Here is a 15081-nt window from a genome sequence, read left to right on the forward strand (position 1 = left end):
TGGCCTATCCCATTCTACCCGCGGCCTGTTTCCCGACGAGCTTGTTCTATCCCCGAAGTCGCGGTTCCCCTCGACTTTAAGTCCTTCGGATCGTGTTTGCTGTTCCTGCCGCTTCGTATCGTCTAATTTTCCGGTGATCCCCAGCCGTAACTTAAGTCGTTCTAACTCTATCTCTGCTCTCCTCACCTCTGATTCTCGATTTCTGCTCTTCTTGTCGCCTCTGCATCTGCTTTGCTCGCCGCCTCGATTTTCGCGAGCTCGATCCGCAACTTCAGAGCTTCGAGGTCGTCTCCTGACCCGCTTGTCCTACGCGACGTTCCCGGCTCGTCATCCTCCCAGTCCCTAGCCTCTAGCTGCCGCGATTTCGCGCGTCTGGGCATCTCTGTGTGCTAGCGAGAAACAAAAAATTTACCTGGGTCTAATTGCTGGTGATGCTCTGTACGTACGTCTGCTTCTCTGTCGTAGCTCAGTTCTTCCGATTCTTTGAAGTGTAATCCAGGATAATCCAACGTAATCCAAAGTATCCAAAATATCCTGTCGAGACTGCGCCAGTAATGTTCAAAATAACCTCTCAGTCGGTTTGACGAAAAACACAAATTTTATATTTACAGTAAATGTACAAAATAATCCAAATTAGAGTTACAATTAAATATGCACAGACCCTAGTCTGAACAACAACCGACTATTCCCGTACAAATTCGTCGAAAGAACTCCTTACGAACAAACAGACTTGTAATTAACAAAACCTCCGAGTCAGGAACAAGTTCATACACAAACACGTAACTTCCAACGAGAGAGTTAGTTAGCACCTCGATAACGACGATCTCCCTTGATCCGATCCGATCCGATCACCTCCGATACGATGCCAGCCGATCCGAACTCCCGATACGAGCTCGATCCGAGCTTAAATAGTCGACGGCGTTCGAACCCTGCTCCAATCAAATTTGAATGTTCCCGCAACGGCCGCCAACGGTCACTTCCCGCCGGCCAATCGTCCGATGGTTGACGATTCGAAACTTAACGGTTCTTCCCACGGAAGTTCCTAACGGTCGTTTCCAACGGCCGATCCTAACGACTTTTCCGTTATGACAGTTCGTTATAACAAACAGGTGGGAATCGACGCGTTAAAAGTTTTAGAAACTTCAAAAATTTTAACATTAATGCTTATGTTTATTTATTTATTTAAAAGCGAAATATATCATTTAAGTAATGAAATGATCATTAATATTCTAAACACGTTAATTACTAGTAATTCTTTAAGGTGATATACCTTAGGGATGACGTAAAGGATAAATTAATCGACAAAATTTCTGAACTTTTAGTCGCATTGAATATTATCTATACAATTGGCAATAGAGCAAGATATCTAATAAATATTTAATACATTAAAATATTTATAAAATATTCGAAGAAATGCAAGCAATACTCCAAGATAAAACTCTAAAAAAAGTAATATGGATTTTTATTATAAATATTTTGTTTTGTTTGTGAAATCGCCTACAATATTAGATAAATTAAATTAAATTTAATAAATATTAAATGAATAATTAAAATAAAATGAAAATTTTCTTTCGTTTTATTAAATTTTTATATCTTCACAAAAAATTCAACAAATTAATTTTTAATATAAAACTTATATTTATATATTTATTTCGTTGATATTCAAAGAAATAAATATATAAATATAAGCTTTATATTAAAAATTAAAAATTAAATTTTTAATTTTTAAATATTGAAAAATAATCTTTTATTATTTATAATCATTTATAAAATGCGGATATATATATATTGAAAACTTATATTCGCATGTTCAATATGTTCAACCATATCAATACATTGATGTCAATACTGTCAATCATGATATTTCGCACTACATATTTTCAATAAGTATATATTTTTTTCTATCCTCTACATAACAAAATTTTATCCAGTATGTGCTTTACTGAATCCGCATCCGTGTGGCTGTTCTGATGTAATTTTATGTTTTACTTCAACGATTTGCTTCAGAAATTTATCCAGAGCAGTGGTATAGTTTTATGTAATGTTTGAAGTAAGACATCATTTTCTTGCTGGAATATGACTTACTTTTATGTTTTTTCTGAATATCTAATATTGAAAATAGATCAAATAAGTAAGACTTGAGATGTAAACCTAAATATTAAATATATTAAATATGAAAAATGTTTTCTGTTTTTCCATTTTTGCGAGTTTTCTCAAATTATTTACAGATTTTTAACAGAATATGTAAACAATGACATTATCTAGATAATATTATAGTCATTACAACTAATTTAACTTTAATATTTGGTAAAAATGAACTATTATTCATGTTTTTCCTCAGCAAATTTCATGAGAATAACGTTTAATAGGATAAATTATTAAGTTTTATCGTTTAAATCTTTAAAATATATTAAAAATTATCTACATAATTACAGAATTATTATTTTAATTATAACGTTTGATAATTATAGAATTTCCGCCTTTTATGTTTGTTAATTTACTTTATACTTGATCTATTTTAATTACTTATTAACGTAATAAATATTATTATATTTTTTATACTCTTACACATTTTTGTCGATAAATTTTATTTAAAAAAATAATAATTTCGTAATCATTTTAGATGTTTATTTTATTTTTTAACGATTCGTTTTATCTTCTTTGATACATGACAAAGAAAAATAGTAATACATGTCATAAATACATTATTTGTTTCTTTAAATATAAATAAAAACTTGAAGAACATCCGAAGATTGAATTTTACATCAATTGTTTTTATCACGGAGGAAAAAATTTATAGTATATAATACTATTGTTAAACTTACATCAATTCAGCTGATAAAATTGTTTTATAATATTACTGACCCCACATGTAAGTGTAATGTAATAATGAAAATTGTATTTCTTCAGAACCGCACAACTCGGTACCACCAAGAATCACGCATAGGGAAGAAGAAGTGAAATGCAGGAGAGGACAGATGGCATTACTACCATGTGCTGCGGAGGGTTTTCCTGTCCCCACATATTTATGGTACCAGCAGAAAGCAGGTCGTCTTCAACCTTTACGTTTAGGACAACGATTCCACCAGATGGGAGGGACATTAGTAATACGGAGAACGATAGTGGAAGACAGTGGAAAGTATGTCTGTCTGGTGAACAACAGTGTTGGACAAGAGCGATTAGAAACACAGTTGATTGTTATGGGTAAGATACAATGTTATTTTTACTGGAATTCGGTTAAACGTGTTCAAATTAATGCACTTTCTAAATTTAAAATAAATATTTATTTAATTTGAAAGAAATCTCCCCTTTTTTTTCTTTCTTCTAGTATAAAAAAATTTTCATTTAATTTTTAAAGTTTGTTTTTCTTTCTTTAGAGATCGAATCTATCAATATTTAAAAGATAAATTTAGAATATTTTCGTATGTTACGCCGTTTCATCAAACAGAGAATATATTATTAATTTTCTTTTGTTGAAGGTTAAGGTCTAAAAATTCTACATTTTTTTGATAAGTTCTTTCTTTGAAGTTCAATGATCTCTAGCATGAACAATTGAAAGCGATGATGACAATAATGATCAAATCATTTTAGCCATTCCTTAGGGAATTATGGTTCTATCTTTGACATTCCCATGGCTATCTTTAATCTATAAGAAAATCCATCTTTCTACTGTTTCTAATAAGAATCCTCCTTTCATGCCGTAAAGATTAACTGCATTCGCTTCGTTTTACATACGTTTACCATAACAAGCTCGGTTCTAAAATCGATTTTTTAACTTTATATTCATTTAAAATTTATTATTATTTTGTATTTATACAAATATTCTTAATTTTTAAAAATAAAAACTAAGTTAAATCCATTTTAAATGACTCTTCTTTGCACTTTTGATTGTTGCTACGATTTTATCTTTAATATAATTTTCAGTATAGTAATTGAATTGAATTGATTTGATTAAGTTAAGATACCAATTGTTTATTAGGATTATAGATTTTTCGTATTGGAATCCTGTCACCTAGAATGTAATTGTCACAAAGTTTGTTGAAATGTGATTATCAGATTATTCGATAGCTCAACTTATCTACAACTGAGATCATTTCGACAGATTTTTTACAGGATATACTAGAGAAAAGAATCTAATAGCTATAAAAATGGGGATTTAAGGGCATTCAAAATATAAAGAAATCGATAATAATTTCCTAACTGTCATAGAATGATCTACCTCTAATGAAACATCGATAAAATATTCTGAGAAATGATGAAATCTTAAGCAATTTATCTGAATTTTTTCCTTAACAGAGAATGAATGGTTATTTGCAAGAAATTTAATCATATTTATACTTAATAATAATAATATTATTATTATTTAAATTAATTTTAAATTATTTTATTCAATTTGTTTTTTTTAGCAAATGGAGAACATATTTTAAACTATATGTAAAACTGAACTTTATTTAGTTTTTAAGGTGGCAATGGAAAATAATTTAAGAGCTCTCAAGGTTTATTTTATTATGGTGTAGTTGAGCTTTACTCAACATGAGAAACCGATGAAATCTTGTACAGAAGTTATGTTGCCTGTGACACATAGCAAAGGAAAGTTGCAGTGCCTGAGACAGATGGCGCCCACAGCTATTACTATATTAGCTGAAAAGCTTTATTGAACCATTATTGGCCTACACGGAAAATTTGAACGCGATTAGGCATCTGTTTTGAACTTTATCGCTAGAACAAATGAGATTACTATCGTGTTTAATAGTTTTAACACTTGAATATCATTCTAAAGTTTGAATTAAAATCTTTCAGAATTTTATTATCCAAGACAGAATAATACTGTATATTTTCTTACAGTATAATCTTGTTTTATGCAAGTACGTCAACAAGTACCCGCATAAAACAGGAAAATTCCGCGTAAATTTCTACTCTACCCTACGTAGTACTATATATTTTCCTAAACTTTACGCAGCCGTACAATTTTGTAAACGCTATAACTATATATAGTAAAATTTATAATAAAAATTAGTGTGTGCATTAATAATTAGAATTATCCTTATGCATCCAATGGTTAACCTAATCATTCACAATGTCCAAATATACTCAAACGTGTATATTAATCCCACGTAAAATAAGATTCTACTGTATTCTAAATTGTTTATGTGAGTTTAAATATTTATTTTACCAAATTTAATTGGAATATTTGTTATTTGATAATGTAATTTAACTAGTAAATGACCTATGAATCATTTACATAAAATTACAATTTCAAAACTACAAAATTCTTTCTAATAAACAAAATTAATTATAATTTAAAAAATTTCAATTGATTAAATATTATCAATAAAACTTATATGCTTAATAATATGATGCATATGGATGGATTGTTTAATTAAATATTTGTCATTGTTATATCATTTCTTAATTAATGATACAGGTATAATAATAATTGATAAATAAAATCAGAATTTGCTTTAAAATTCTTTTAAAAAGTTTATCTGGCCAATATTTTAAAATAATTAAATTATTTCCAGTAATTATTTATTTATAAAAATGTAGAATAATTAATTATAAAATTTATTATTTTTAAAAATTCTATATTCAATTTCAAATTTAATTATTAATAAAAAATTTTTAATTAGAAATTTTCGATGGATAATATTATTTTTATCAACATTAATTGTTATTAAATTCTAACTCATAATTAGTGTAGCTTTATCCATCATTCCACCTAGTTAATACAATTTATTCTTGATAAGACAATTATCTAATTAATTATCCGCAGTTAGCAGAATTTAGCAAGTGAATTTAATTCTTTAATTAAAGTAGAATTTTTATTATTAAAATAATATATTATTATTAATCTCGATAATTAGAGAAATTAAACTTTTCATATGTATATTTTTACTATTAGAATTATTTAATTAGGAGTAGTAATAAATAAATAAATATATATATATATATATATATATATGTATACTTTATTTTTCCTCCTTTAGCGCCGTTATCAGTTAGAATTACTCCTTCACAACAACTAGTAGCTGTAGGTCATTCGGCGATGTTCAACTGTACAGTTGAGGGTCATCCAGTACTAGGTGTTGCCTGGACTAAAAACGTGCGCCCACTAGTCACCAACCAGAGAGTCAAGTTAATGTCCAGTAACATTTTGTCTATCACCACAATAGAAAGAGGCGACAAAGGAATTTATCAATGCTTTGCTCATAATAAGTTCGATTCTGCTCAAGCATCTGCCCAATTATTTTTAGGAGGTAAGATGATGGCTTCTAAATGCAAATCATTATAAAAAAATCGATAGAAAAAATAAAAAAATAATAATAAAACTTCTTTTGTAAATTTGATCGAATGATTATGATCGATGATTCGGAAAACTTAGACATCATTTTTCTTTCATAAATTCATAACAAAATATATTTTACTCTCGACATATAAAATAATATTTATTATAAAAACATTATTCTGTTGAAGTTTATGTTTTCAAGTACAGATAAGATACTAATCATTAATAATTTTGTTATATCATTAATAGCAAATTTATTATTTTGCTTAATGAAACATTTACTGTTGAAGAATTAATGTATATTAGTCTTCATTAAAGCTTAGTCGATTATTCCGGAAATTCACCTGTTTTACTTTTACATTCATTAGTCATAATCTAATCAATGATTCATGTGAAATTGCAAGATTTGTTTATTTTATTTTTACATTAATTTTACTTTATCGAATATATTTAAAATTTAAATTTTTAGAAAATTTATATATTTGTTGTTAAAGTGTGAATAAATTTATTTATAAAATATGCAGTTTTATTTGAAAAATATTAAATCATTTAAATTCTTGTAATAACATAAAAATTACATTTATATTACGTTATGTTATTTATTTGACTTTATTTCCGAATTGCATATTTTCATATGAAATATTATTATTATAAATAAAACATATTAATGATAATTTCTTTGTTACGCTATTTATTTATTTAGAAAAATGCGATATCATGTAGACAATAAAACTGTCTTCCTTATAACATATTATTTATCTGAAAGAAAACAACATATTGATATTTAAAATGTAGCCAAAAACTGATAATATTTAAGATAGAATTATTTTTAAAGATGATTTAATCAGAAATTTTTTTCTGTGCTGTAAATTATTTTTGTAATGGTAAAAAAAATTACGTGCGAAATTTTTAATTAGAAACAACAAAAAATATATAATTTATAAAGCTCTATTATCCTTTGTAAAATTATTATATATACAAAAACTTATTACAGAATTTAAAATAAAAACATTATTTATAAAATAAGTAAACAAACTTAATTGAAAATTTGAGATAAAAATATTAAATAAAATAAAAAATTTAATTCGTAATAATATTTATAAATATTAAAATCTATAAGTGTATAATATATTTCTTTTTAATTATTGAAAAAAATTATTATACAAGTTAAGGTGCTTAAAATGTATAACTATTTTTAACAAATTGAAGTTGTTAGCAAACACAATTTCACCTGTAAAGGTTGTTTCTCTGCAATGACTTATTGTTGTGCGGGAAAATCGTCTTTTTTTGTATACTTTGAATTGTTATGCACCTGTTACATGTTTATATGCTAAATATCTAATTTATTGTAGCTATTTAGTAGATATATATGAATATTTAATTCAATTACAACGATTTGAATATTAAATTCACAGTAAATTTACTATAATGGATATGGAGTAATTGATATATGATATCAATATATTTATTGTAAAATTAAATATTGACATAAGAATTTACCATAAGTTTTGATTAAATTATGAAACCATAGGTCATATTTTAAATATTTCAATTTTTCAGATGAACCTCCAACTTTAGAGGAAACTTTCTCCGAAAGAACCGTCCAACCTGGTTCCTCTGTTTCTCTAAAATGTATGGCCACTGGAAGTCCACTTCCTCAATTGACATGGACTCTGGATGGTTTTCTTTTACCAGAATTTTTAAGATATCGTGTAGGCGATTATGTTACACGCGACAGTAGAGTAATTAGTTATGTTAATATAACATCAGTCAGACCGGAAGATGGAGGTTTATTTATGTGCGTTGCGAAAAATGATGTTGGATCTTCTGCTCATTCGTCAAGACTTAATGTATTTGGACCCCCTTCGATAAGACCAATGTCTAACATAACTGCACTTGCTGGAACCACTTTGATTATTCATTGCCCTGCCGGAGGATATCCACTCAGCAGTATTACATGGGAACGAGGTAAGTTTTACAATTATCAATATTTTAAACAATCTCAAAATATTTCTCCTATAAAAAATTCAAAACTATATTAAATAAACTTTCTATACATTTATTTTTTAACATTTTCATTTGTATTAGTATGTATATAACGAGAATGAGACCAACTGCCAAAACATTTCTAATTAAAATGACATTTACAAATTTTCTTTTTGAAATTTAAAATAATGATTACAACTAAATCTGTTAAATTTGCCTGTTATTATATTTCTTAAATATATGTATTATATGTTATTTCTGAATGCTAGAATCTAGGAATAGAAATTTTATTTCTCAATAAATTTTGACATGTATACTAAGCGAATGCATTAGAAAAGAATACAACAAATTTTTCAAAGTAAGCCTTGAATTATAAATGGTGCATGTGCATCTTCATAATGAAATATCAAACGTTACAGACAGAGTTCATTCACCGAACAGACTCCCACAAACTGAATATCTTCACGTATCCAATATACATTTTTTTAGACAATATTTATTACACGAAAAATATTTATTGTACAGATTTTAGAATCATTAATATTTTAAAAGATCACCCACAGGCTACAATTTATTTTACTGAAAAGTATACAAAAATTTAAAAGATAATTTAAAATTATTGTTTACTTATTTGTAAATCCATTCTTAGAAAGTAATTACAATATTTATAAGATAATCAACAGTAATTTAGAATTTAAATTGTCCATTAGGTTGATCGAAAATTCCATAAAGTTCCTTACTTCGATAAAAACGTTTCTCCATAATAATAAAACGTATACCGATCTGTGTAAACTATTCGACTACATTTTCAGACAATGTAAAAATTTCAAATATTGTATACTACACGTCACGTCTAGTACATAATATTTACTAAATAATGAACAAAACCAGTTTGACATTTGAATAATCTTCAAAAGGAAGCATTTTGTAACAAATCTCACTTATTTTAAACTGCCATTGGCAAAGTTATATAAATAAATAAATGCAATAGGTTACTTTTATGTTTATGTAAAAAATTTACATCACAGTATGTATTTATGGATAAATTTACTATGTAGTTACGAACATGACATTTGGTCATGTACCTGAGGCAAATTTTTTAGACTGACACTACAAAGTGTACTTTTGAAGTCATCGAATGGTTGGCATCTCACAAAATATTTATACCTTTTCACATAAATTTTATTTGTAAAAATATTGTAAACGTAGATTTCTAAACTGTGTGATCATTCAATTATTATTATTACACCCGTAAAAAATATTTTTGTAATTCAGCAATTTCTATATTACAACTAAAACTTATAACAGGTAAAATTATTATGTTTAAGCTTTAACAGGATATTTTTATTTAATTTATAAGTTAAATAATATTCTGAAACTGTCAAGTCATTATTTATCATATCAACTTAATTAAATGTTTTTTTTATTTTTTTTAAACTAATATAAATAAATAACATATAAATTTTAAAAAAATTCTATTTTATAGTTTTAAATAATTAGTCGCATTTAGCTTAACAGATTAAAGCATTTATAAAAATGTAATTTATTAATTTAAGAATAATTTTTGGATTAAATAATGTATAATTTACTGCATTCGTATAGTTCAAACAGCCAGTTAGGAATTAAATTAATATTTATTTTATTTAACATTCAGTTTTCATAACTTATGATATAATTATAAGTTTTATGTTTCATTAAATTTTAATATTTCCCTCACTGATAAATAATTGTATATAAAATAAAATTAAATTGTATTAGAAATAAAAATAATTTGAAGAATTCTGTGCAATTTTAAGCTAGGTTTGGTTGATTTTTCATCCGAATCCATTGAATTTAAATAATTTATGTACCATAGTTTCTTGAAAGTTTAAGACTAGGAAATTCTTCAGTATTTTCTTATTGTACTTTCGAATTTATTCAGCTAGACAATTTATAATTCTTTATATTGTTTTCTGACTCAAATTCTGAAGAAATTAAATATTTAATCTAGGTTATTACTAATAAGTTTGTGGCATATTCCTATATAAAAAGTATTTTATTTTTTATATGCTGAATTTTTTAAAATTATTAAATGATCATAATATATTGTTTAAATAATAATATTAGTTTATGAATCAATTAAGCGTTATATTAATTATCTCTGCAGAAAATGATGATACCAGCAAAAAACTGTGAATAAAAAAATGAAATTAATTTTATTAGTTTTTATGTCAAATGCTTTTAATAACATATATCAAAAGGTTGATAAGTAATTTATGTTGTATTTTGTAGAATATAGTAGGATATAGTAGGTTAAAGATGGGTATAGAAAATTTTGTCGTCAGACGATTTATCTTGATAAATACCTCGGTGAACCACCGTATATATATCCATCTAATCTCATCTCAGCTGTCAAATAACATTATTAAGTCACTTTATATACTTTAAAATAATGAAAAATGGTGTAATTTACTTAATGCTAACATGAGCTTAGATGATGCATGATGTTTTCGAACATTTGTTTTACATAACAGCGAATTAGGAAATTATAAATTGTAAATTTGAGATATTAATTATTGAAGACAAAAGCAAAAATTAAATGGTGTATTTTATTTTAATTACTTTTATTTCAGACAGAATACAATATACTTTCATTAATGTTTTTAGATAACCGACAACTTCCCCAGTCGCACAGACAGAATGTGTATCCTAATGGAACATTAATTATCCAAGAAGTCAACAAAAAAGGCGATGAAGGAAAATACACGTGTATAGCCTATAATAAACTTGGAGTAAAAGCGCAGAGAGATCTATTTGTCGAAGTTATGGGTAAGATTAACGTATTATATGACTTATTTATCAGTCTAGACAAGATATATACATCATTAATAGTCATTAAAACAATTTTATTGGATGCGATGCATCTTCTAGTGGCTTGTTAAACTTGCTAAGAAATTTCTCAAATCTATCCAGTTTACAATATAATGGAAATGTACCTTACAAAGATTTTTGGTTTTCTTTCAGTCGGACCAAAAATCGAGCCATTCAGCTTCCCTCGCAATTTAGAAGAAGGTATGCGAAGCATAGTGATATGTGCAGTTCTGTATGGTGACCCCCCGATTGCTATTAACTGGTTGAAAGACGGCGAAGAATTGGGTGCTGAATTGAATGCCCGGATAGAAATGATTAATGACTTTACGTCTTCAGTGACGTTTAATTCCATAGGTCCACACCACAACGGTAACTACACATGTGTAGCCAGAAATGCTGCAGCAGTCGTCAATCATACAGCTTTGATGGTTGTCAGTGGTACGTAGTCTTTTATAAATAAAGGTGAGATTTCTAGCAAAGCTGTTTTAATCGATGTGGAAGAGAAGTGTAGAGTAATAAATTTTGATGCTGTCTAGATTATCCTATTAGGATTTTATTTATGAGATTGATATCTAATTCCAAGTTAAATATTGATGTTACTAATTACACAACTTTTTGAGTTATCAGAAAATTAACTTTTATATCTAAACGTTCTGGGTGTAGGGTATCCGAGATTTAAATTACATGAAACAGTTAAACAAATTAAACAAAAATTAAAATGTCCGATGTGTTTTTGATAATTATAATTGTTACTATTGAACGGCTGCATTCGTTTTGAGAGATGAACGTAGGATTTAATCTTTATACAGTAACTAAGGAAATATCTGTAGGGTTACCAAGAAAAAATCTGATGAAAACATTAAATAATATATGAAAAATCTAACGTAAATTATAAATATGTTTATAAAAAAATCATATAAATTATTCGAAGGATGCATTATATTTAAGTGAATAAATTCCTTATTTAAAAATGATAGTGTATTTATATAAATTTGTTTGACACCGTAATGGAAGTTCAGCATAAATATTTTCCTAGAAAATTTATTGGAGTTTATATTGCTCATTCTGTAAATATAGAAAAAATAAATTTATTCGGATTGCATTATGGGTAGAATATCTGTTGGGTTATCATAAATATTTTTTACAGGATACACGATAGAAATGCATTAAGATGAATATGAAAGAATAAAGATTGATAGGAAGATAAATATTTGTATGTTTTGTTATAAATAATAGAAGAATGTTTTAGATATCTCGTAAAGTGTGTATATGCTTTAATCGTTAATACAATTTGTTTCATTTTTCAGTTAAAGAAAAATAAATTTGAATTTTCCCCTGTATTTTATAACATATATCTTTATAAATAAATTTATTAAATTTTATAAAAAATAATAGCAACAGTTAAATAAACGACAACGTACTCTTATTATGTCGATATATTTTATTCTATATTACATGTTGTGACATAATGATTAAGTAGACAGAAATGAGTACTCTATAGTACTTGTTGCCAAAATACTTTTTATGTCATATAAAAGGAAATACATCAAATAGTCTTGGAATTTGTCCAGGATATAATTTTAAAATACTTCAACTTTATAATACCATATTGAACAAGTTATTAATCAGAAAATAATACAGACTGTATACATAAATAAAAGCAGAAATATATGTGATTTATAAAAATTTTAAAGTAGTCTTCATAACATTTTAATTGCAATATCAAGTTCATGTTTTTAAGTACTACTTTAGTTTATAACAAACATGTTTAGTGATATTAAATTTTAAATGCGCATTTAAAATACTTTAAATATTTAATTTTTGTAAACACTTTAAAATTATTATTTCGCGTTTTAATATTAAATGAGAGGAAAAGTTTATTTGTTATGAAAGTTTAATATTTGTTTCGGCAAAATGAGCAAATTTTTCTTAACAACCATTAATAATTTTTGTAACTTTAGTAGAAATTATCTTTCTTCTAGCAAATAAAGACTTTCTTGTTTCTAATGTTATTAGTACAGAAAAAATATCCTCTTTCACAGACTGAATATAAATGCTGAACTTTGTTATACCATTAAAAGATTACAGTGATAGACTGAAGATTGTTTAGTTCTTAAAGATTTTAAAATAAGATAAAAAATTTATAATTAAAATTTTAAAATATTTAATAATTATTTTTATATCTACACTATAATTAAGTTAGGAACTATCCATTAATATGCAGGGTGGTTCAAAATTCAGTTAAATAAAATATATTCGTAGATATCTCAGTTAACTTATTTTTTAGGCCATAATGTATTATTATGGAAAGAATTATTGTTTAATATTGTGGGAAATAGCATTAAATTTATTATTGTAACAATATTTTTCACAAATTTTTAAAAATTTAATTTTTAAAATTATTATGTTTTTTATTCTATTTTTTAATGCTGATGAAGGTGAAAGTATTGATATTTCGTATTAATTGCAGACTGACTCGCTGTATTTATTTTTATATCGCATATTGAAAATTCACATTTAAAGAGAAAAATTGGAAAAAAGTAATCAGTGACATAAATTATTGATATTGAAAACTTATGACTCGATGTTAAGAAAAATTTGAAATATACTTTCCAACTTTTAGATTCGAATAAATTAAATTTTTTTTAAAAAATTATTTTTCATACATTCCTAAATAAAACTTTTTAATTTTCAAATATTCCTGAATATTTTTTATATAGAATCTAATCATAACTTTAGATGCATTCTGTTTTAGTTTTTCGTATGTTAATTTTAATAACTTAATTTTTTTTATTTGCTTTATACATACATATTTTTATTTTATTAAATTTAAGTCAGTATACTTTGGAATCTTACAGATATTTGTTATTTTGTTTGTGACTTTGCTATTTTATTCGAATTTTATAGACATTTTATAAAAGAATCAGTGATTTCTATTGTAACATGTTTCCATTTGTAAGAAAACACTTTGTTCGACAAATTTATTTTACTTAGTTTCCTGAAAGCACGTCTTGAAAACTCCAATGGAAGCTTTCTCTACAAAAGATGCACTAGATATAGAGCATGGTTTATAGGTAGCTGATAGGATTTCACCTTCTAAACTTCAATATATATATTTATAGATATGCTTCTATCCCTTTTTTGCGGCTGATATAATATAAATCAAAATTAAAATACGATTTCACCAAAATTTCGTATTGAAAAATATTATATTTTATTGCTTTCTATCTAAACTTTGTCATTTTTTCTATATAATATTCATGTAAGTAACGAAATTTAATATTCTAAAAACTTTTTTATGAGTTTCAATAAATCATGTGATAATATCTTTATACGAAGCAATATTTTCAAAATGTTAAAGCTGGTATGTGCTGTTGGTAAAATTTAGTAAAATGCTTTTAAATATGCAGTGATAGTGCTATGCAATATGCCAGAAAATGAAGTTTTAGTCAACGTGGAAGAGTAGAATTAATCAAAATTTATATTATTTATTAACGTTTATAGTCAAAATTCTCTGGAGAAAATACATTTTGTAATTATTTATATTAATTTTAGAAGAAGAAATTCGCATTTAACTGCTTATTTTTAAATAAATTTTGAATCGTTTATTACTTTTAGCTTTAAGGGCTTGTAAAATGTACATGTGTAAGTTTATATTAATATTTAAATATTAAAATTAAATTCTATTACTTTAAAATCATCATTATTACTATTATTATTATTATTATTAAGAGAAAGTAAATGAATTAATAATTGCTACAATAACAATAATTATATAAATAATAAATTACATTAATAATAATAGTAATGTTTTTCAATTTGTTTAATTCTTTCCCTTTATAATAAGTTCATTTGGAAGTAATTTAATATTAAGTCAGTTCCATTTCCTTTATTGAAGTTGATTTTCATATAAAAATAGATGGAATCTGCATCTTGTTTCAGTTTTGTACGAATTATTT

The 15081-nt window shown here is 25.8% G+C and overlaps 1 pseudogene; it reads left to right on the plus strand.

Annotated features, from left to right (window-relative positions):
* The window catches only part of LOC136985465 (cell adhesion molecule Dscam1-like), a 123510-nt pseudogene that overhangs the window by 26779 nt on the left and 81650 nt on the right, over window positions 1-15081 (plus strand).

Source organism: Centruroides vittatus, unplaced genomic scaffold, assembly GCF_030686945.1.
Source record: "Centruroides vittatus isolate TY-2023 unplaced genomic scaffold, ASM3068694v2 contig_970, whole genome shotgun sequence".
Taxonomy (NCBI): Eukaryota; Metazoa; Arthropoda; class Arachnida; order Scorpiones; family Buthidae; genus Centruroides; species Centruroides vittatus.